This window comes from Amblyomma americanum, chromosome 7 (genome assembly GCF_052857255.1).
Source record: "Amblyomma americanum isolate KBUSLIRL-KWMA chromosome 7, ASM5285725v1, whole genome shotgun sequence".
NCBI classification, from domain to species: Eukaryota; Metazoa; Arthropoda; class Arachnida; order Ixodida; family Ixodidae; genus Amblyomma; species Amblyomma americanum.
The window spans coordinates 4,915,660-4,936,163 of record NC_135503.1 but is presented as its reverse complement, the minus strand read 5'-3'; the positions used below and the strand labels follow the sequence as shown (position 1 = coordinate 4,936,163).

The window sequence follows — 20,504 nt, the reverse complement described above, 5'->3', positions numbered from 1 at the left end:
GGAGCGGTGGTTAGATGCGCAAAAGGGGTGGTGGTAGTGGTTTTATTAAAAATAATAGTAAAAAGGAAGGAAAAGATTTTTGCTAGCCCCGGCATCTGCCATCGATACTGAAGCACCTGAGCTGGGGCAGCGGAAATAAAGGACAGCAGGCAGAATGGAGAAATGAAATGAAAGAGGTGAGGGGGCAGGAATAGAGGACAGGGGGAGAAGTAATATGTACAAACTATTTACACAATAAGTGATGTGTCCAGGTTGTGCGCGTGATTAGTTCATTTAAGAGGAATTAAATCACACACGCGCACAGCACTGTGTAGGTTACAACTGGAGTGGGGCGTCCAGTTATTAATCGTTCAAGGTAGAACTCGCGGAGCGTTCGGTCACTGCGTGTAACTACCTGACGGAGAACAGACGGGACGTCAAGCCCGTGTGTTCGAGGAATGCACAGAGGCTCACCAAAGTTCGCTCACGAGTGCGCGCACTGCCCTGCGGCCACAATAGCGTCTTGATGGAGTCCGGTAGTATGCCCTGCGCCCTATAGGCCACGAGCATATCGCGACGAGCATCGGCGAACGCGGAGCAGCGAAGGAGCAGATGTTCTAGTGTTTCCACTGCACCGCATCCGTCACACACATCACTCGTCGCGATTCCGTGACGCACCCGTCGTTCCCGGGCCACACGCAGCCAATGCGCGCGCGGAGGATCATTGCACGTTGCGACCGTGTAAGTGCGCGACAGCCGGTGACACTGTCGATGCGCTCACCTCCCGCGATGCGTGGGTCGGGGTGCTGCTTTCGGAGATGGTCGTGAATGGCCGCACGCACGTCCTCCAGCGCAAGGGGCAGATCACTGGCAGGTAGTTGGTGTGCAGCGGTCGCGAGGTCGTCAGCTTCTTCGTTGCCGGCGATGCCGCAGTGACCGGGCACCCACTGTGCACGCACGGCACAACCTCTCTGCGCGAGGCGCTCGATGCGCGAGCGAATTTCCCGCACTAGTGGGGTACCGCGGCCGTTAGATTGCAGGCGGCTGAGGGCGGCGCGGGAGTCACACAGCAGAGCACTCCTGGGCGGCGGAGGGCCGAGAGTGAGCAGCAGGTCCAGCCCGAGCCGGATCCCCATCAACTCCGCCGTGGTGGAGGAGCCCAGGAAGGTTGCGTGTTGCTGGCTGTGCAGTCGCAGGGCAGGGATGGTGGCCGCCGCAGCAAGGGAGCAGCGTAAAGGGGAGAGTTGCAATGCGCGACGACAGATAGCGGAGGGGGCTCATTTTGTTCTCGCGGCGTTCCTTTGCAGAAGGCTGTGCGCTGTCGCGTGAAAGGAAAGTGAAAAAAAAAGGAACAGGGACGAAGGGCGAAAGTAACGACACGGAAGAAGGAAAAAATGCTTTGGTTTGCTTTATGGAGGTCCCAAAGCGGCTCAGGCTATGAGGGACGCCGTAGTGGAGGGCTCCGGAAATTTCTACCACCTGGGGTTCTTTAACGTCCACTAACATCGCACAGTGCACGGGCTTCTAGAGTTTTACCTCCATAGAAATTCGACCGCCGGGGCAGGGATCGAACCCGCGCCTTCCGGGTCGGCAGCCGAGCGCCATAACCACTGAGCCACAGCGGCGGCGAAGGAAGAAATGGTCGCAGTTTAGCTCAGCTAAGCGTGGTTATGAAAGCGAAAAATTGTGTTATGCTTGGTTGTGCTATGATTTCAGCCAGGTTAGGCTCATAAAGACGAACACATGGTTTGCATTGTTTAGCATCGTTTTTTTTTATTCCTGATTGTTTAGTCTTACAGACGCGGCGTCGCATGCGCAGCTTGATGCTTTTCACGGAACGTTGGTAGTGCTCGATGCGACGCCCGGTCGCCACAGAGAAACATACTTACGTAAGGAGCGGACACTCAAGCCGTTACGCGGCGGAGCAAAAAAAGGTCTGACCACCCACCAGGCGGCCTATATTTGCTTCCACTCTACTTCTAAGGTCGATAGCTTATGACACGTCCACCGGGTTGCATTCCAGTGTTCCATTTCTATATATAAGTTGGTGGTACGCCGGTCATGTGCCGCCGTTTACGCCCACCTCACCGCGCTTTTCAACGCGTCGCCTCGTTCTTCCGTTAAGTTGTTTCCTTCTCCCTGCAGGATTAATTTTGATGTTTCTTGAGCTAAGAACATTGCAGCAAGTCGTTTGTTATGCTGCGTGTCGTATTATACACGTGTAGCATATAATATGAGCCGTTCGTTTGTTGTCTTTTCCGGAAGCGAATGTGAACTACTTCGAAAGCGTAGTTCCCCAAAAGTCACTCCCAACACGTTCGGTTTAAAACACGAAATTTATCGATAACTCACCCGTATCGTAACACAAGCCTCTTATATGGCGTGGGTCGAACAGTGTGCTGCACATTTGAAATCGACCACATGGAAATACCTTTGTCACACGGGAAGCGGGCAGTTTTGATCGTGATCGGTGAGATCCTAATCGGACGTCAATATGCCCCGATCGCGTTTCAGCCGCGTTTAGGAATAGTTGACTGACATCAGAGCATCGTAATCAAGCTCCCCGATTGAGTTTGAGCTGCGATCAGGAGTAGTTGAATGCCATCGGAGCATCAGAATTGGGCTGCCCGATTGCGTTCGAAACCTACCATGTACTTTTTTAGGTTTCAGAGTGCTAGAAAACGAACGGAAAAAGAGAGAAACCTAAAATGTAAACAAAAAAAGGTTGTTTTAGACTGCAGTACAACAAATGATAATACATTTTATTCAGGCATAATTTCTCATATGTGTCAATACCGCTGACATGATGTGTTTCAGAGAATTTCAGGTGATCGGCATTGATAGGTACGTTTTTTAGCCATAATACCAAATTGAAATATTTTTTTATGGAAAAGTAATACACAAGGACTCTTTTCTGCCAACTTGGCAAATTTTGTTGGGTGTTTCGGACCTACTTAGTGACATTTGTTGCGCTAGGGCTGTTCTTACTCCCGATTCTTGGACCGCTATATCAGCGATCATTTTCCATCGCGATTGAAAGTCGGATCCCGGTCGAGGGCTCGATCACAATCGAAAGTGCCCACGTGAAGGGGTAAAAGAAAATCGTTGCGGATACTGCGATCTACACAATCTTTACTACAGTGTGCGACCACTGTAAAATGAAAGTTTATCACTGGTCCGTACCACATATAGGTACGGCCTTGAAGAAAACCATAGAGACAACCATTGACAACAGTCATTGCATTATAGACAAAAAATCAGTTTACGTCAGCTCGCTTCCGCAAGGGATTGAAGCTAGTTACAGAATTTTTCACAAACGATATGTTAACATGCTTGCCTGCAAACATATTATAAATAACTGTTATCAGCGAGTTTATTTTTCTTTTCTATCTTTTTTTTTTGCTGCGATATATTTCTATTTGCAGTTTGATGACTGCAACAATCTTTACAGTCTGCACACAAGCTTACACTAATATGCCACGGAGCCTGCTGATGTGCAGGAATCCAGCGCGCTATGCGTGCCTTTTTAACCCATTACTTGTGTCTAGGTGTTGTCAACTCCTGTTGTGTTGTTCGCACGGGTGACGTTTTGGATGACAAAGCCGCAGAGCGTATGTGCAATATTTTTTGTTCCTGACATGATGCCGCCGGCTTTACCATAACTTCTTTCTTGTTGCTCTTTGTATTATGATGTATTTTATAAAACGTGTGTGATCCAGTATTTTTTCTGCACAGTTCAAACTATAAACAAGAAAAAATTAACTCTGTGTGAAACCACTCCCTTCTGTCTGCAACTGAAACAGGCGGCTCAATGACGGCAGAAAATTGAAGTAAGAACAGCTCTGATTGCATCATTACAACCTGCATGAACTAATTCAGCTTGCGTAGGTTCTTCGAGAAGCTTGGTAATATTTCACGTAAAAGTCTGCGATCCTAGAGTTTATTACGACTATATGCATGACATGTTTAGAAATGAAATATTAAAGCACTTGTGCTCCACTTAGGCAATGTGGTTGAATACTTTAATAGCCAAAGGTAAATCAGAATCGAAGGCGTTGCTATCGAAACCGAAACTGAAACGGAGCTGAAGCACGAACCTAAAATCTCGGAGGATGAAATTAGCGGTCTGACCCCCCGCTCGGGGCGCTGGCGGCAGTGTAGTAGCTCGGCCGCAGGGCCCTACGGGAGTGTCCGCTCTTTACGTATGTTTCTCTATGCGGTCTCGCAGAGCCCGAGCTCCCAGCCGGGCAAGGAGTGGCGTGCGTGCCCACACCTCCACCGATTCTCCACTCGAAGGTCAAATTTTGGGGGCCGATGATCTTGGCTTGACTTGGTCAGTAAGGCTTTCGCTTTAAGAGGTTGTGCTTAGCGGTGGGGTTCCATTTCGCAATTGGCCCTTCCGCCTTGAACGCAGGAATCTTCGAGCACAGCACTCGAGTTTCTTTCTAACGAGACACCACACCATAGCAGCGGGCCATCCGAAGGCGGTGTTGCAATGGAGACTGCTCCGTGAGTGCAGTTTTCTTCCTTGCATGCAACGAACGCTACACGCGCATGCGTATATAGTTCTGAGAAGTGTTGTTCTTTCGCAGACACCATTTATTTCCCGCCTCAAGGCAGTTATGCTTTCGGAACGATTTTCCTTGAAACGTCCTTCGGAAAAAGAATGGAGGATTCTACAGCGTTTTTGCCTGCAGCCGTAATGTGGACGATCCAGTGAGAAGTAGAGATATTAGGAGTGAAGGCACAAAGGGTGTCTAAAGAACGACAGCCAAGAAAGAAAAGGACAAAAGTATGTCATGAGAAAGAACAAGTCAAAGAAAGCGAGCAATAAAATTAAATAAATGAAGAAAACAAAAATAACTAAACAAATTAATGTAAAAGAGAAAAACTAAAAGAAAGACACGAAGGAAAGAGATGTCTCGCTGTATGACGTGACTTTTATCGCTTTTTGGACCCCGCACAACAACACCACCTAGCGTTCCAAATTACAGCCTCCTTCTCCAAGTTCTGCGCTTCAGTGCGCAACCGGATAAACAAAGGGACTGTGTTGTACGCTAGATGATAAAGTTGCGCATTCGTTTTCTCTGGTTCAAGGCGTCAGTTCTGTGGTGGACCAGGCGATAAGCTAGAATCATCAGTGTAACTGGACATCGAACGAAGCATAGAGCAGGTGGACGCGTCTTTTTCTTTTAATCCTTGTTTGCCTATCTTTTACGTTGCGAATATTAATTGAGCAAGTAATTTTGTTTCGCTTGCTGAGTCACGTCGCCAACTAATCGGGTCTGAACCTTAGCAGTGCACTGATCACGCCTACCTTTCTCTTAAGTCCAAAGCCCACTCGCTTTGGCACCGCCCTTCGTGAGCAGAGCCAGGTCTCACAAGAAGCAGCGGAAGCCGACATCGGCTTTCCTATCCAGTTATAATCTTTCAGGGGGCCACATTCCTAGCACACACCGCCATGTTGTCAAAATAGCTTGACAGCACCGGATAATGTAGGAGTCCCCAAAAACTTCGTCAACCCCAGGGGGCGCCATTTTTCTCCCTCAACCAGTTTGATACCGAGTCCCTCGGGTGCAGCGCTCAGCCGAAGCGCCACGGCATTAAAATTGACGGCAGTTACTGCAGGCCTAAGAAGAAACCGTAGTCCCTGCGGACCCCTGAACCGTCATCTCAAGCACGAGCATCGGACGAACTGAACCCGATGCACGGTCGATATATCTTCGGTGCGGCTGCATGCCTCTTCCTTCGCCACGGCCCTTTGATGCTAATGTGGGTCTCACAGGGGGCCGAAGGCGGTCTCAGAAGGAAAGCACTGCCAACGCTTTCTCCGTGGCGTGCTTATGAGCGGCCCTCGGCGAATAAGACGAGATGTATTCCCTGAGCGTTCCGACCAGCTTATTTGCCGCCGTATATTTTCATTTAAATGGGTCGAACGTCGTTCCTGACTTCGAGTGCACACGCGCGGAAACGACGTTAAACAAGCACGACGGGACGCTTCTTTCGACGACTGCAGCAGCCCGCTTGGATTTGAAAGGGCAAGCTTACAAATTAGTGCAAAGGAGAATATTCGTTCACTCACCCCACGAGGGATGCAAGTTATTGGAAGACGCGCAATATCCTCCACTTCAAGATTGGACGTGCCCCACTGTGGTTACCAATTTCAACGACAGCCGGGCTGGCTTGAAATGCCATTGCCAGACGCAGTGTTTAGAAACTCTGAGTAGGAGCGTGAGACGACTGTTGCGTTTATGCCGTAACACTTGCATCAGCGCCACGGACAAGCTGTACTGAACGCCTAGTGACGTCACAAATGACGTCACTGTTCAGTGATTGGCATTCTGTACAATTAGCCTAGCGCGTTGTTATTCACTCAGTTCTGACAAAAAATCGTGGCGCACTGTCGTCACGTCATGCGTGACAGCACTCAGTGTGTTTTACCTGGTGTGTTGCCCCAACGATACCGACGCAGCGTAGACGGGACACGTGACCTCAACGGCTATCGCTGTAACAGGAAGCAGGCGGCTTCTTTCCTACGGCCGGCGGTGACTTCGCTCCCAATGCCTCTCCTGTTGTCGCTGTTGCCTTAGTGGAAGTAACACATGCCCGGTTCACCACCAATGGCACACGTGACGCTGAGAACACGCCTTGCGTTTGGCAAGACATGCGCGAGCAGCCGGTTTGGGCGCGCTTAGACGAAAAGAATTATGCACTGATGCCTCTCTCGACTGCACAATGTTTGTTTTTTTATGTGTGTGCGCCTACGAAGTACCCTCCCGTGAGCTGCGTGTCGGCAGTCCGAACAAGCGGGGTGGTCTCACCTGCTTAGTGAGGCCACTTTGTATTACACACGTAATGCCTAAAGACCGCTTCTGCTGGTGTTGCTCAAGTGTAACTGGTTAGTTTGTTCCTCATTCGGATAATGAAGCAGTTAAAAGAGTGGAAAGCAGCAGATACACTGTGAAACCATTGCACCCTGTTATCGAACGGCCATTTACTGGGCTAGAACTTGCGTATTCAAGAAGTGCTTTTCTAGTTATCAGCTCTATCTCAGCAAACTAAAGTCAAACCAGACAGAAGGCATCACAACTGGGGGAGGGGGGGGGGGGGGGATTCAAGAACAGCATTGGCTGGCCACACCGGTGGTCAAAAAGAAACAAATGTTATCTAATGTTTTCCTATCTTTTGTAATGTAACCTAGCTACTGCTCGGTGAAAAACGCTCCGGCTATAAGCGTATGGAAAAATAAATAAATAAATAGTGCCAGAAAATTCAAACAGAACAAAAATATTGCTTAGGTGCTGTGTAGTTAAAGCGGAAGGTCGGAGTATGAGAAAAGAAACACGGAGGGAAATTCACAGGTTTACGCAGTAGCGATGTCCCACAGAAGCGAACGGCATCGAACTATTTTCGACTGAAGAACCGCCCGAAATGCTGGAAGTGTGGCTAACCGCGGGTCGTCGCCGCCAGAGAAAACAACGGTGCTATCCTAGCAAGGCAGGCCACAGTCGACGGGCATATTTACGACGATGATGGCCGATGTCTGCCACTGCTCAGGGTCGATTAGACACTGGATCGACGGAAAGGTGCCGCTGCTGTCATGAAGTGCGCGAACACACGCGTTGTCCCGCGACGGCAACATTACGACTCAGGTCAAATAACAGCCGCACGACTGACCCTTACAATGTATATACACAGTCAAAATTAACGCTCAAAATGTGTTTTTGACTAGCGGGGAAAACGCTGTGATCTACTGAACAGACGACAGTTGCCAAGAAGCGTTTGCGGTTGTTCATAGATTTTGTACATTATATCCGAGAACAGAAGGTACAATTGTGAAGCTCTTGCAATTCATATCGTTATTCAGCAGTGACGTTATGCCCAGAAAGCCGCGCTTAATCTAGACCAGAATGCACTGAAGCGTGATGAAAAATCTGTTTTCTGCAAACCTCCGCCTTAAAATATAAGCAATATACTTCATATGAGCTCAGTGTTTAAGCACTGCACTGGTTTCATGCAGCTGTAATACGCTACGTTGGTCGCATGAACAAAACTCCGAATAGGAATGCATTGACGACAAGGTGTCGTGGCGTCAACAGAGTAGTACGTCGCTGAGGAACAGACGGGTCGTTGGGCTGAAACTCGTTACCAACCTGCTGAATGCACTTAATCACTGCTTTGTGAACTCTTTACGTGTTTTCAGAAACAACATGTTTCCTGTTTGAAATGTTCGCACATCGTAGAATAACAGAATATGCTCATTTTTGACGCGTATATTACGCTGTTAACAGCTGCGATTGCACGCGCGATCACCGGCTCGCCGCTTCAGGAAGAGGCCGCGTGGCGCCGCCACCATCGCTGGAGCGACCGAATAATGCGCCAAGACTATCATTGAGCAGTGTGCGGCATCCTTGCAGAGGTGCGAAAGTCAACGTCTGCTACGGACTCTCCGCACGAACATATCGTACTGTCGGCTAGGCAAACATTCTGTGCAAAAATTCCCCGAGTGAAACCGCTGCTCAGGAGTGATCTGTACACAATTGTTAGTACAAATCGAATGAAACTGATGGCACATCGAATACTTAGTTGGATGTTAGACAATGCAGAATAATATCAGGAGGGGAGAGGGGTGTGCAAAGGTGGTCGCGGTATTTTATTTCCGTTAATCAGAATATTTACATATTTACAATAGGGAGAGCATACAGGTTAGGGGCATATATGGGAGTAGCGGGGCGCCAGTGTGCATTCGCAGGGCAATAGCCTAAGGGGAGTTATTGTCCTGCGCCTGCGCACTGGCGCCACGCTATTCCACTTTCCCCTAACCGACACGGTCTCCCTATTCTAAAATCTCTAATGTCGGAGCACACAGCCATAATTAAGAACTATCAGCATTTCTACATCTGTATTTTCCGATCAGGCGTAACCAAGACGTGGCAATCCTAAAAAGCTTCAACTCTAATGAAAATAAACCATCATGCGCCTACAACCCGCCACGGTGGCTCAGTGGTTAAGGCGCTCGTCTACAGAGCCGGAGTCGCCGGGTTCGAACCCTACCGCGGCGGCCGCGTTTCGATGGAGGCGGAACGCAAAAGGCGCCCATGTGCTGTGTGATGTCAGTGCAGGTTAAAGATCCCCAAGTGGTCGAAACTACTCCGGAGCCTTCCACTACGGCACCTCTTCCTTCCTTTATTCTTTCACTCTCTCCTTTATCCCTTCCCTCACCGCGCGGTTCGGGTGTCCACCGAGATATGTGAGTCAGTTACTGCGTCATTTCCTTTCTTCAAAAATCAATTTTCATTGTCATGCGTGTATACTGCGCAGCGAGTTCATACAGAGACCAAGCGATTGCGTGCGTATAACGTATGCGTCGTGTCCTGGAGGCCTGAGGGCCTCCAATGGAAAGGGAAAAATGCCTGGAAACAGTTGCTTGCCATTCGAAGCGAAAGAAAGAAAAGAAAAGAAGAAAGTTTACCAAAGCCTATGGGTGCCCTTAGGTCAGCACCGGCAGCACACGTGTACAAAGAAAGGAGCTTCAGCCGCGTACCGCTTAATTCGCACGGATGCGCAGAGCAAATACTGTCCCTGCGATATATCCGGCCAAAAGCGGGAAGCGTATATGGCGAAGCCATAAAAAGTCAATAGCCGGGTAAGATAAACAGCGCGCGCCGATGGAACAGCACGGCGAAAAGAAAGTGCGGGGGGACGAGAGGAGGAGGAGGAGGGGGCATCGTAAGTTTCTCTAACTACACGCTGCCTCGTTGGCTGCCGAAATCGGGGGTGGGCTGCGCACATAAGCCAGCTTGCCGTTAATTAGGCCGAATTGCACCACCGGCTCTTCGGCAGACTAGCCGCGGCATAGAAGCGTGGACGGCTTGGAAAATGGAGAGACTGGGGCAGCGACGGAGATAAAGAGGAAGAAAGAGAAGCTGCTAATGTTAATCCTAACAAGGTATCAAGGCAGCGTAATAGATTATGAGAGAGGGAGAACGGGTCGAAAGGTGAAGGAAGTAAGCGGAAGCACACTAGGCACACAATCAAGTGTAAATAACAGGAACAGAACGCACAATTTGGGTTCCCAAGCTACCGTCATTGATTCTCTAGAATCTCCAGCCGTGCAAAAACATCGCACTGTAACGCAAGTTTTTCTCTCGCCTCCAGCTTTCTTCTCGTCTCACCGCTGCTGAGTTTTGAAGCGTCAGGGCGCACTACTGGGGCTCCGTTCCTTACATGGAGTACGAACGAAATCCCGCTGGTCTGGGAACTTAAAGAACGCACATTTGTTTCCTGAAAAACAGCGAGCAGATAAACTTCAGTCATTCAGTTGCGTTGGGTTTTGTGGAGCATAAGCACCGGAGTTTGTCACGTGGCAAGCGCAGGGATGAACATCTGTGAAAGGTGCACACGTTCTGTTCCTTTGTGCTCGGGAAACAGGCGAAGACATTGGTAGTTAAACGGCGTGAAGGAGACAGAAATGGCGAGGCACTAAAGAGAACCTGAACGCGGGGGTATCCTGCTTTCTACTGCTTCGACGTTACGAGTGGGAACATCGTTGCAGTTGCGCGGGAAGCAGCCGTTCGCCACAGTGCAGTAAGCTAGCAATTGACACAGGCTCGTTTATATTCACTTATAACTCATGCTATCTGCAGCCGTGGTGGCTCACTGGTATTGGCGTTTGGTTGCTGATCTCAAGGTCGCGGATTCGATCCTGGCGGCGCCAGTCATATTTCAGTAGCGGCGAAATACAAGAACTCCCAGGTGGTCTAAATTAATACGCAGCCTTCCGCTACGACGTTTTTCATAGCTCACAGGCCGCTTCGGGACAATGAATTACAGGTTGAGTAACGCCTGCACAGCACAGAATTTACAATCTAAATATGAAGTGCTTTTTCATAAAGCATTCCAGCTACGAGTGCCACGACCTTGTTCAAAAGAGTGCGGCGTTTTACAGCCAACTCTGAAGAAGCGCGAAGTGAAAACATGCAGCTACGTAAGACGATCGTGTACGTGCGGATGGAGTGGCATAGTTGGATAGAAGTCTGGAAGATCTTTATTTTCCTTCTCTATCCTGTCCTAGGAAACAGGAATGCGTTCTCGCACGGAACGGTTACACGGTTACAAGGAAAAGGACATATTCAAAGCGAAAAGTCTGGCTGAGCTTTTCTATTTCCGGGCCGCACGAGAACGTCGCTATTGCATGTTACGCTGGCGTCAGGTGCACAGAGAAGCCTCGCGATATGGTGTGCGCAGACAAAAAAAAAAAAAGAAGAACACAAAGAAGTCGGCCACCTTTCTCGCCTGCACGCGACGGTGCCGAAGCGGCACGCCCTCGCTGACAGGTCTGCACTAATAATAAAGCAAGCTTTGCGCGACCTCGACACACAAGCACATAAACAATGCCGCATGCAGTCTGGTGTGCTGCACAAAGCTGCTGTCCAGTCCAGACCTGCTGGAGCGCAGTTTTCAGCCCCGGGTCATATATTTTCCCTCATTCTGCATACATGAACGGTACTAGGTGGCGGATGTGTTTCCAGACATGCCCAGATGTCTCCAGTTTAGTAACCTAGCGCAACAGTGGGCACCAATCACGCCGAATAAAAAAAAAGTGTATATATGGGGAAGAAAAAAAACAGAGCGCTCAAAACAACTCGAGCATCCTTGAGCATAGGTCCATGCTGCCCTCGATCACAAAAATCAGGCAGAGAAATAAACATGTTGCAGCGCTTCCGCCTGGCCAGCGCATGCAGCGAAGCCAGCGTTTTTGGATGTATCCAAGCAGTACCCTGTTGTATTTGCCAATGCTTCGCCAATCAGAGCAACAAGAAAAAGTGCTGCACACAGCGGAGACATCCACGGCTGCATGATAATTGCAATTGCGTAATGAGCCCCAGAATTTATTCCCCGCACATGCCTTACAGTATCTACTTAATAAGGTCAAGGCTTACGGCAAAGTTCCTCCAAAACTGAAGCGAACGAACAAACACAGGGAATTTTACATTCCGAGTCCAAAGTGCTTCTTCCCTTCCTTAAATGTTCGACAAATTGGCCTAGAGTTCTGCCCTCCTGAATTTCATTTCTCCTCTATTTGCATAACATGTTAAGCAGTAAGTGTGGCCTCTACGCCAGCCTCGTCCCTTCTACGACGCGCCGTCCAGAGTAAGAACGTGTGGCAGCGTTCGACATGTGTGCATCCTTTCTTACGTCCTGTCCGAAGTCGCACTTCCCTTCCTTCAGCATGTGTGAGCGGAATGACAATAAGGAGGATGCAGGCATTTTCTGGGTCCGTCCAAACTCGACGCCCCGGCGCTTCAATGCGTTTTAAACAACGCAGGCGGCTCGAGGAGCCGTTTCTGTACACTGAATACAGAGAGCTTAGGCGTCGGGCACGTGTCCAAGAAGGATCCCGAGGAGCTTGAGGGGCTTCCCCCCTTTGTGGTTCTCTTGACAGTGCCCTTGTTGGCCATCAAGCGTCCAGCACCTGTTTCTCCTTCCCGCCTTTCCCGCCTCCCCCGTTACATGCAAGAAAGTAGCCTTGGGCCCCTCCCGAAAAAAAAAAAAAGACCAGGAACGTATTTTACAAACTGTAAGGCACAGTATGTGCGAAGCTAGACGCCAACGGGGCAAACTGAAACACTAGGTCCGCCCAACCCTATGCACAGACCTCGCTTAATATTTACTTTGTGGCGTGGTTATTCCGCAGTAGTATCCTTCTGGCAATAAATGGTTTCCTTCCTTGAAGAACTGTTATTTGCCAAGGTGTTCAGCAGCTCAGGAGCAAAGCCAGCACTCGGCTATTAGTACATGTAGGGGACTTGGGGTTTTTGGCAGCGGGAAAACAGCACCTTTGAGTGAAAATAGCACAAGGTGCCCGCCAAGGAATAAGAAATTGGGACTCAAGGCAACGACTCCAAACCTCAGAAAATTAGAAGTGGCATAGCGACTTCATTACCGGGAAGGCAATTTTAACGCACGCCACTACCCCACGGCGCCGCCGTTCGGGGAAGGCGCCGAGCAAACGCTCTTTCCAAGGCCTCCGCCTCCACGCACAACACAGCGGGAAAATCTGCACAGCGAATCTTTTTTTCTATACGAGGAAAACAGGCGGCGCACTGCAGCCGGTAACCCACGAGGCTGGCGTGCGTGAGGTCGATTCGTTTACCGAGCAGTTTGGGGGGGATGGGGGGGGGGGGGGGGTTGCAACGAGAGAACGAAAAGAGCACCGCGCGCAGTGAACGACAGAAGAGAATGGGGATGCCCGTCGGTGGTTCGCGTTTTCAAAGTGATAGAAACTACAGCCGTGTAGCCTGCTCGGAGATTGTGCACGAAACCATCGCACCCGGGATTTCGCCTCTGGAAGGCACCCACGCACAGTTTTCTCTTTCTTGGATTTGAATAGCTCGCTTGCGCTTCCCTGGGGTGGCTTTGAACATCTCTTTTACGGCTTTATTATCCGAGGCTGAGCATTAAATGCGCTCTGATTGCTGCTTGACTCATCTCGAGTTTTTTCCTTCCTCGAAGCGAACGGGCGAGACGAATTCAGCGTTATTACCCCACATTCTTCATGTGCCTTTCTCCGCGGCCCACAGGCAGCACGAAAGTTCAGTTTTTGTGCTTAGTTGTTGAGCTCGCTATGCGACATCGAAAGCGGCTAGCATTCAGACACTGCCCGCAGACAGTCTAAAACTGCTCCTGTTCACTGTGAGCAGAGCTGCGCATCGTCACTTTGCAAACTGCGAGGACGAAGGGCGGAGTGGGTCTTTGCGGTCGTTGGAAGGAACCGCGCCAATAGTGCAAACTACCAATGTGCAAGCTGTCTGCTCTCTCGTAAGCTATGGCTACACGCACGGAAGCCGAAAACATGCACATTCCACTCCTTACGTATAACATCAAAGCAAATAACGCTAAACATGTCGCGCATAAAGCACTGTAGGGACGCTTAGGTCACCTTAAGGGTGGTAGGCGACGGCATTATATTTCACACTTGTCGCAGCTTCTCTTGCAATTTCTGTGCCGGTTAGCGTCAGTTTCTTTGCGATTGTCCGCCACATCAGACTGCTGGCTTCAGCACGAGATATTAGCTATGCTGTGGCAGTGCCCACATTAGCGTATATAGCACTTTGTTTAGCGATTTTTGATTTCGATTCTCTCTCTAGGTTGCTGTCTGAAAACTAGGTTGCCCACAACCCGGTGGGCAGGCTATAACGACGTCATAAGGTCACGTGATATTTTATTACGGGACGATAATATTTAAACACTCACTTAGCTCACAATTATCACTGGAGCTGATAGGTGGCACCAGCTGAGCGAGTGTTTAAATATTATCGTTCCGTAATAAAATATCAGTTGCAATACTAGCGCTTGTCTTGTCGCATCTTTATGCGTCCGTGTCTTTTTGGCGCTAGTTACCACGCCGGCTTCTTAACGTGCACTGACATTGCAACATACACGGGCCTCTAGCATTTCGCCTCCACAGAAATGCGACTGCGCGGGCGGAGTAGAACGGCGACTTCCGTCTGCAGTCCGATGTCAGTGCATGTTAAGGAACCCCAGGTGGTCGAAATTACCCACAGCGCTTTACTATACGGCGTCCCGCATATCCTGAGGGGCTTTGGGATGTTAATCCTAGAGACAACTCAATGTGCCATGATCCTGTTTACTGACCCATTTAAGGTTATACATATTTTCAAATAGGGAAATGATGATATCCCCAGAGGAGCATGCAGCCGAAAGGCCTGCACAAGTGGCTTCATAGACCGCGGAACAAAGAGAACGGTCACTCGAATCGCAACAAGCAACTAAGGCGGCTTATTGCAAGAGAAAAGCCGAGGCACGACTGTGAGAACATTTTTGTGCAACCCGAATTTTTGAAGTTTATAAAAAGGTAAACAAAGATAAACAAACCAAGACAAGGGCAAACGTGCTAGCGTCCTGTTCCCTTCCTCGTCCGTGTTGCCAGTTTGCGCTCTAAAGTCTTTCACGAATATGCACCAACAAGCCCAATTGCAAGTACTTAGCGCATTTAAGTCGCATCTGGCTTACAGAGGTAAACTGAGGTTGTTTTTTTTTTGCGCACGTAATCTAGTTGTTGACCAAAAGCGATACGCACGATTCACCTTAAAACACACATACAGCTTCCTTTGAAGTAACACAATAAGGCCGTGCAGCTGATTTTTCATTCTAGTGTCTATCGACTAGTGTCTGCGTCTAGCGAATAGCGGCCAAGCAATAGACTAAATTGCTGGGCTAGTTGGTTCATAATGCACATATGGTGGAACCAGCCAAAGTGACGCAGGACAAGAAGAAGAAGGCGCACACACAACACCGCTGGACTTGTAACTGATTTATTGCGAGGAATTCAGCCACATTTATATGTACTTCCTGCGCAAGCGCACACTTTGGACGAGGTGAGGGAAACTTTACGAAGATAAGAACTGAAATTCTTTTTCAGTGATAATGATCGAAGGGTCGCTTAAATGCTGCCAGTAAGCGACCCTTCAATCATAATCACTGAAAAGGAGCTTCAGTTTTTATCTTCGTAAAGTTTTCCCTCACCTCGTCCAAAGTGTGCGCTTGCGCAGGAAGTACATATAAATGTGGCTGAATTCCTCGCAATAAATCAGTTACAAGTCCAGCGGTGTTGTGTGTGCGCCTTCTTCTTCTTGTCCTGCGTCACTTTGGCTGGTTCCACCAATGCGCATGTTTAAAGCACCACTTGAAACATCTAAGTAGGATAAAGCATAGTAACAATTCTTCCGGTTTAACATGCAACTGTGTGCCAATCAGAAATGACAAAATTACGAAATATGACACCATACTGACGTTACTATAGATCCATAAGGACCGATGCTGTGAAACAAAAAGGAAAATAACTTTTTAAACTTTCTTTTACAGTTCTAACGCAATAACGTCTTGCTGCGTGCGCCACGCGGTATCTTAGTCACGTTGACAGACATCGACAAATGTGCAAAGCAGGGATGTTAAGCAGCTCAACAATAACGCAATTAATATAATGCGAGAAAAAGCCGTGTTACCGGGAATTAAGCTCGAACGGCGCTCAATTCAATGCTCAGTAATGCCATACCAGAACGCCGAGCCAGGTAACAAGATGACTTTCCCATCGTAGAGTGGCTGCAGAATCCACCTACGCTCCACCGCGCAGTCGAAGCACTCGCCGCAGAACCCTACGGGACAATGCCTGGCATCGATGGCCAGAAAGTGCGGCCACTTAAGTTTACGGAGTCCCTTGGAGACACTGAGAGGTACAGAGAGACCTTTGCATCGTCGTCAAACGAGACTCGCTCAAGGGAAAGAGTTCCCTCTCGAGTGCAACGACAAATGATGGTTCGGAACTAGCTCTGCGGTGCTCTGCACTCATCGTCATGGCGGCATCCGCCGAGACGCAGGAAAATGAGACGTGCGCACACTTGCGCACTCAGACTATAAACAAACCGACCCATTCGAGTAGAGCGCATGCATGGCCGCCTTATTCATGCGCTGTGACCTTTCTTTAACCACGGTTAGTAAAACTCCTCTCACGAACCTCGTTTGGCGTATACGAAAACGAATGCACAGAGCTACTCTGTCGGGGCTACGCATTCCTCTTGACGTTAGCGTTCAGACGAAAAGGAATCAATGAGGAATCTCCACCCGACGCTGCCTGTCCCTAGCTCGTAACGTGAGCGCGCCGCCGTTTTTCATCTGTCACGCTCTCCATTTCCGCCAGGGTATAAACGAGTCCCCTTCGTTGGTGCCGATCATTCTGGCTGTTCAAACAACGAAATAAAACGCCGGTTTCTATTCCGTAGAGACGCGTATAGGGGCAAAAAAAAAGGGGGGGGGGCAGAACCGCGCTCTTTGCTTCGAAGGGAAATGATGCTTGAGCGGCAGGGCTTCAAGAGCGGCTCTGTCGCGGATGGGCAGTTGCTTTGTCGACGTCTCCGGCATCCTTTATCCGGGAAGGGCAGCGGCGTTAGCCAAGCTACGAATGAGCGACGCAGGGCGCGTAACAATAAACAACCTAAGATTCAAGCAAGTGGAATCCAAAAACCGACGTTTGAAACGCTCACCGGAAAATCATTTTCGAATGCGACCGGAATTGGGTGACAGCGGTCGTCTTGAGATCATCGTCTCGGTCTGAAGGGGTCGGCCGCGTTCACAACAATGTATGCGCTCCGTGATTACTTTTGCGCTGCATCCATTTCGTCGAGGAAGCCATCGGGAGTACACACAACCGTCTTATCATTGAGCGCCGTTCACTCGTGTTGATATTAGGGATATTTCACTTTTCATGCCCCTCTTTCCGGCACTGCGAATTGACGATGCCAGAAAATAAAATCAAATAGTCGGGACACGGACCGATGGCATAGATGTGGGTGCATCCATGGAGTATGACTCGGCACGAAGGCGGCTACAAATGACTTGATAGTTTAACGCGGTACATTTAAGACGAACGGGTCTGATAATAATAAAGAAACGACGCATGACCTTCTGTCGGACATTTCACGTGCTCTTATAACGAAAATAAGTTAGCTTTGTGGGATCTACTGCCTCGAAGCTGCAGATGCCTGCGAATTGAATTGGCTGTTGGGGAAAGGAAATGGCGCAGTATCTGTCCCACATATCGGCGGACACCTGAACCGCGCTGTAAGGGAAGGGATAAAGGAGGGACTGAGAGAAGAAAGGAAGAAAAAGGTACCGTTCCGATCGATTACGATCGATGAATAGCAAGCAGTTCGGAGAGAGCTTCATTACTGGTAACAATGAGAACATGGTGCTGTTACGGCGGCGAGCCTATGTGCGAAGACCAGAGCAATACAACATATTCTTCATCGACATATGGAGTTAGCTCCACTGGCCTCTGTTCTTCAGTTTCTCGTGCAAACGACGCAAGCCTTGCAAGTGTTCAGAGAGATGGTAGGCCTGAGAGGCCCGTTTTGAATATTAATGAGCTCAAAGAGAGGCAGGTGCACAGAAGGGCTTCAGAACTCACAGTGGTCACAGACATGCTGGTACGCCTGCTACCAGAGAAATAGTACGGCTAAAGTGCCGGTTGGGTCGGTGTTACATTTCACTTATGAAAGGCGAACAGTTCACGGTGCAAGTAACGTTACCGAAGGCTTAAGATGGAGAAAGCCTGCAAATATGCCTGCGATGCCTCGGGGAATGCACGTACACGTGAACGATATTCACCATTTTTTGCACTGGTCTAAGCGAGGTGGTGACAGCTCATTAGAGGTTATAATTGCGCACATGTCAAAGCTTGATTTATGGCGCGAAGAGACGCGGGGAGAGGGCACGGCTTGGCAAAGCTGCAGTGAAATTTTGACGCGGTTGTCGCGTTCCGTAAACTATAGCAGCCGAATGCATATGAGAATTTGACAGCGTTCTGGCATCTCTCCTCGTGCAAGCCACTCGAAACCACCTAGCGTCGCCTTGCCGAGGTTACGCGACGCTTTCAAAAACACCGGAGCATGGGTGGCCGGAGACAAAAACGATTATGTATGGATGAGATGCTTGAATATTTAAGTACTCTTTTGCATTAAACGTTAGTCATTGCACTCCGTCAATCGCAAAAACTTTAATACAAAATAAAATGGAGGTGTGTCGACGGGAGATCTGCGGATATATTGATTTTTATAGTTAAACTTTACAACATATGAAAAAGCTGAGTTCATAAACTTTTCCATTCAAACATACTTTTCTCCAGAAATGTTGGGTATGATTCCTATGGGCGCTAAGCCTACTTTGCACCCTCGGCGGGTCCGGCTGCCGCGAACTCTCCCTTCGTCTGTAAACACGACCTTTACTCTATAGGCACCCACGTTAGCGCCTATAAACTTAAAACATTCAATCAATGCTACGGCATCCTTCTGAGCCGACGGAAGACGAAGCTAAGCTCCTAGAAACGAAGACAGTGATATATAGGCGTTCAACTTCAGACTTTCACTTCATAAAGGTTTCCCAGGAATGGTTTCTATCGCAGAAGCGAAAGAAGCCCCCAAAAGGAGCAACAACTCCTACTTTGCTGCGACGAGAATCTTGCCACACAGAGACTGCGCTTAGTCTGCATGAACCGTGCTAGTCTGGCGTTGCCAATTCTTTATGCCCCACAAGGCTACAGAGTGGATAGCTGCGCTGCCGAGGCAATTAAGCGAGCGACCAATTGCGCGGTGCCGCGCTGAACTCGAAGCAACGAGGACGGGCTGCGATGACCCGCGGGCGTTCGGAGACGCGCGTCGCTTTCGCTGCAGGGAGCGTTTGGCCGATCCGTTCGCGCACGCAGAGAAACGAACTGCCTCCTGATAGTCGTCGCACGACAGAGCTACACCTAGTCTCGGTAAAACTGTGCACCGCTGTGACAGCCGAAAGCGGCGCCAGCTCACCAGTGGAGCCAGAAAATTCAACAAGTCGTTCGCACGTGTCAAAACCGTTAACGTTTCGCCCACTGCCCACCTCTGGCTAATAATGGTGGCCACGATTACCCTCATGCCGCCCCAGTCGAAATCCGTTGAAGCGTGCGAAGGGATTCGTAAATTCGTAGTTCGGTCGTCCATCGCTGGATGCGGCTTCCACACGACTGCACTGCACGGTTTCAGCGGGACAGAATACCATCGCCGCGCCGTGGAGGCGACGCAACAGAGGAGACGTGACGCGGGTGAAATGCCCCAATTCGGTGCAAGCCACGCGCAGGGAAATGAGACAGGTGTTGGGCAATGAATTCGCCGGCAAATTGACCTCCACCGTTCACCCACCTTCCGTGGGCGTATTAGGAGATTGCGTATAGATTACGGCTGCACGTCTAGAGGCTTCCTCGACTTTTCCCGCGGGCAAACGGTAACGAGAGAGTCGTCTGAGAAAAAAAAAAGACACGAAAGTCGTGAATGCTGAGCTTCTGCACAGAGACAGATGCCACGTTTCGGGTCGACACCTTTCGAGGGGAGTCGCCTTGGGAAGCTTGCCATGAAAGACTCGCCGGGAGAACCAAGGACGTTGGGGAAACATTGTGCGGGACCATTTGCAACACAGCGAGCTAATCAGAACGGGAGAGGAAAAACACCCGAATCCTACGCTTCCGCAGAGCTTACGTGGTGCTGCAACAGCAGGAGCAACTTTTGCCAGAGTGACTAGCTTTTCAAGGCTTGATTGGTAGTGGCGAGGAATAATTAAGCGGTCGCCTAACCAGCACAAACATTCAAGCACGTTGCAAAGAATTTTGTGCAACAGTTAGCAAAAGCCCTCCGCGACGCACAGCACGTTCGTGTCTTAAAATCATGTCGTGCAGCCTCAGTGTGTTTCGGATGCGTACCAGAGCGCTGAGTGATACCCTTGCTGCATAGGCTAACGCGCGTAGCGTCTGAGTTAAATGGGTTCGCACATAGCGGTTGCTCTCAACAAAACACCTGCCGTCACAGTAAAGCTGTCCACGCCTTCATCGGGTACCGTTTAGGTTACATGTAATTCGCAACTGTCAGATCTCAGAGTTATCGCCTGCTGCTTAAGGATGAGCATGTTCCCAAAGCCCCCCTCCC

General features: G+C 49.5%; 1 protein-coding gene across 1 annotated transcript in view; it reads right to left on the bottom strand.

Annotated features, from left to right (window-relative positions):
* The window catches only part of LOC144098314 (17-beta-hydroxysteroid dehydrogenase 13-like), a 105,826-nt gene that overhangs the window by 21,812 nt on the left and 63,510 nt on the right, over window positions 1-20,504 (bottom strand). The gene's annotated exons all lie outside the window — the stretch shown is intronic.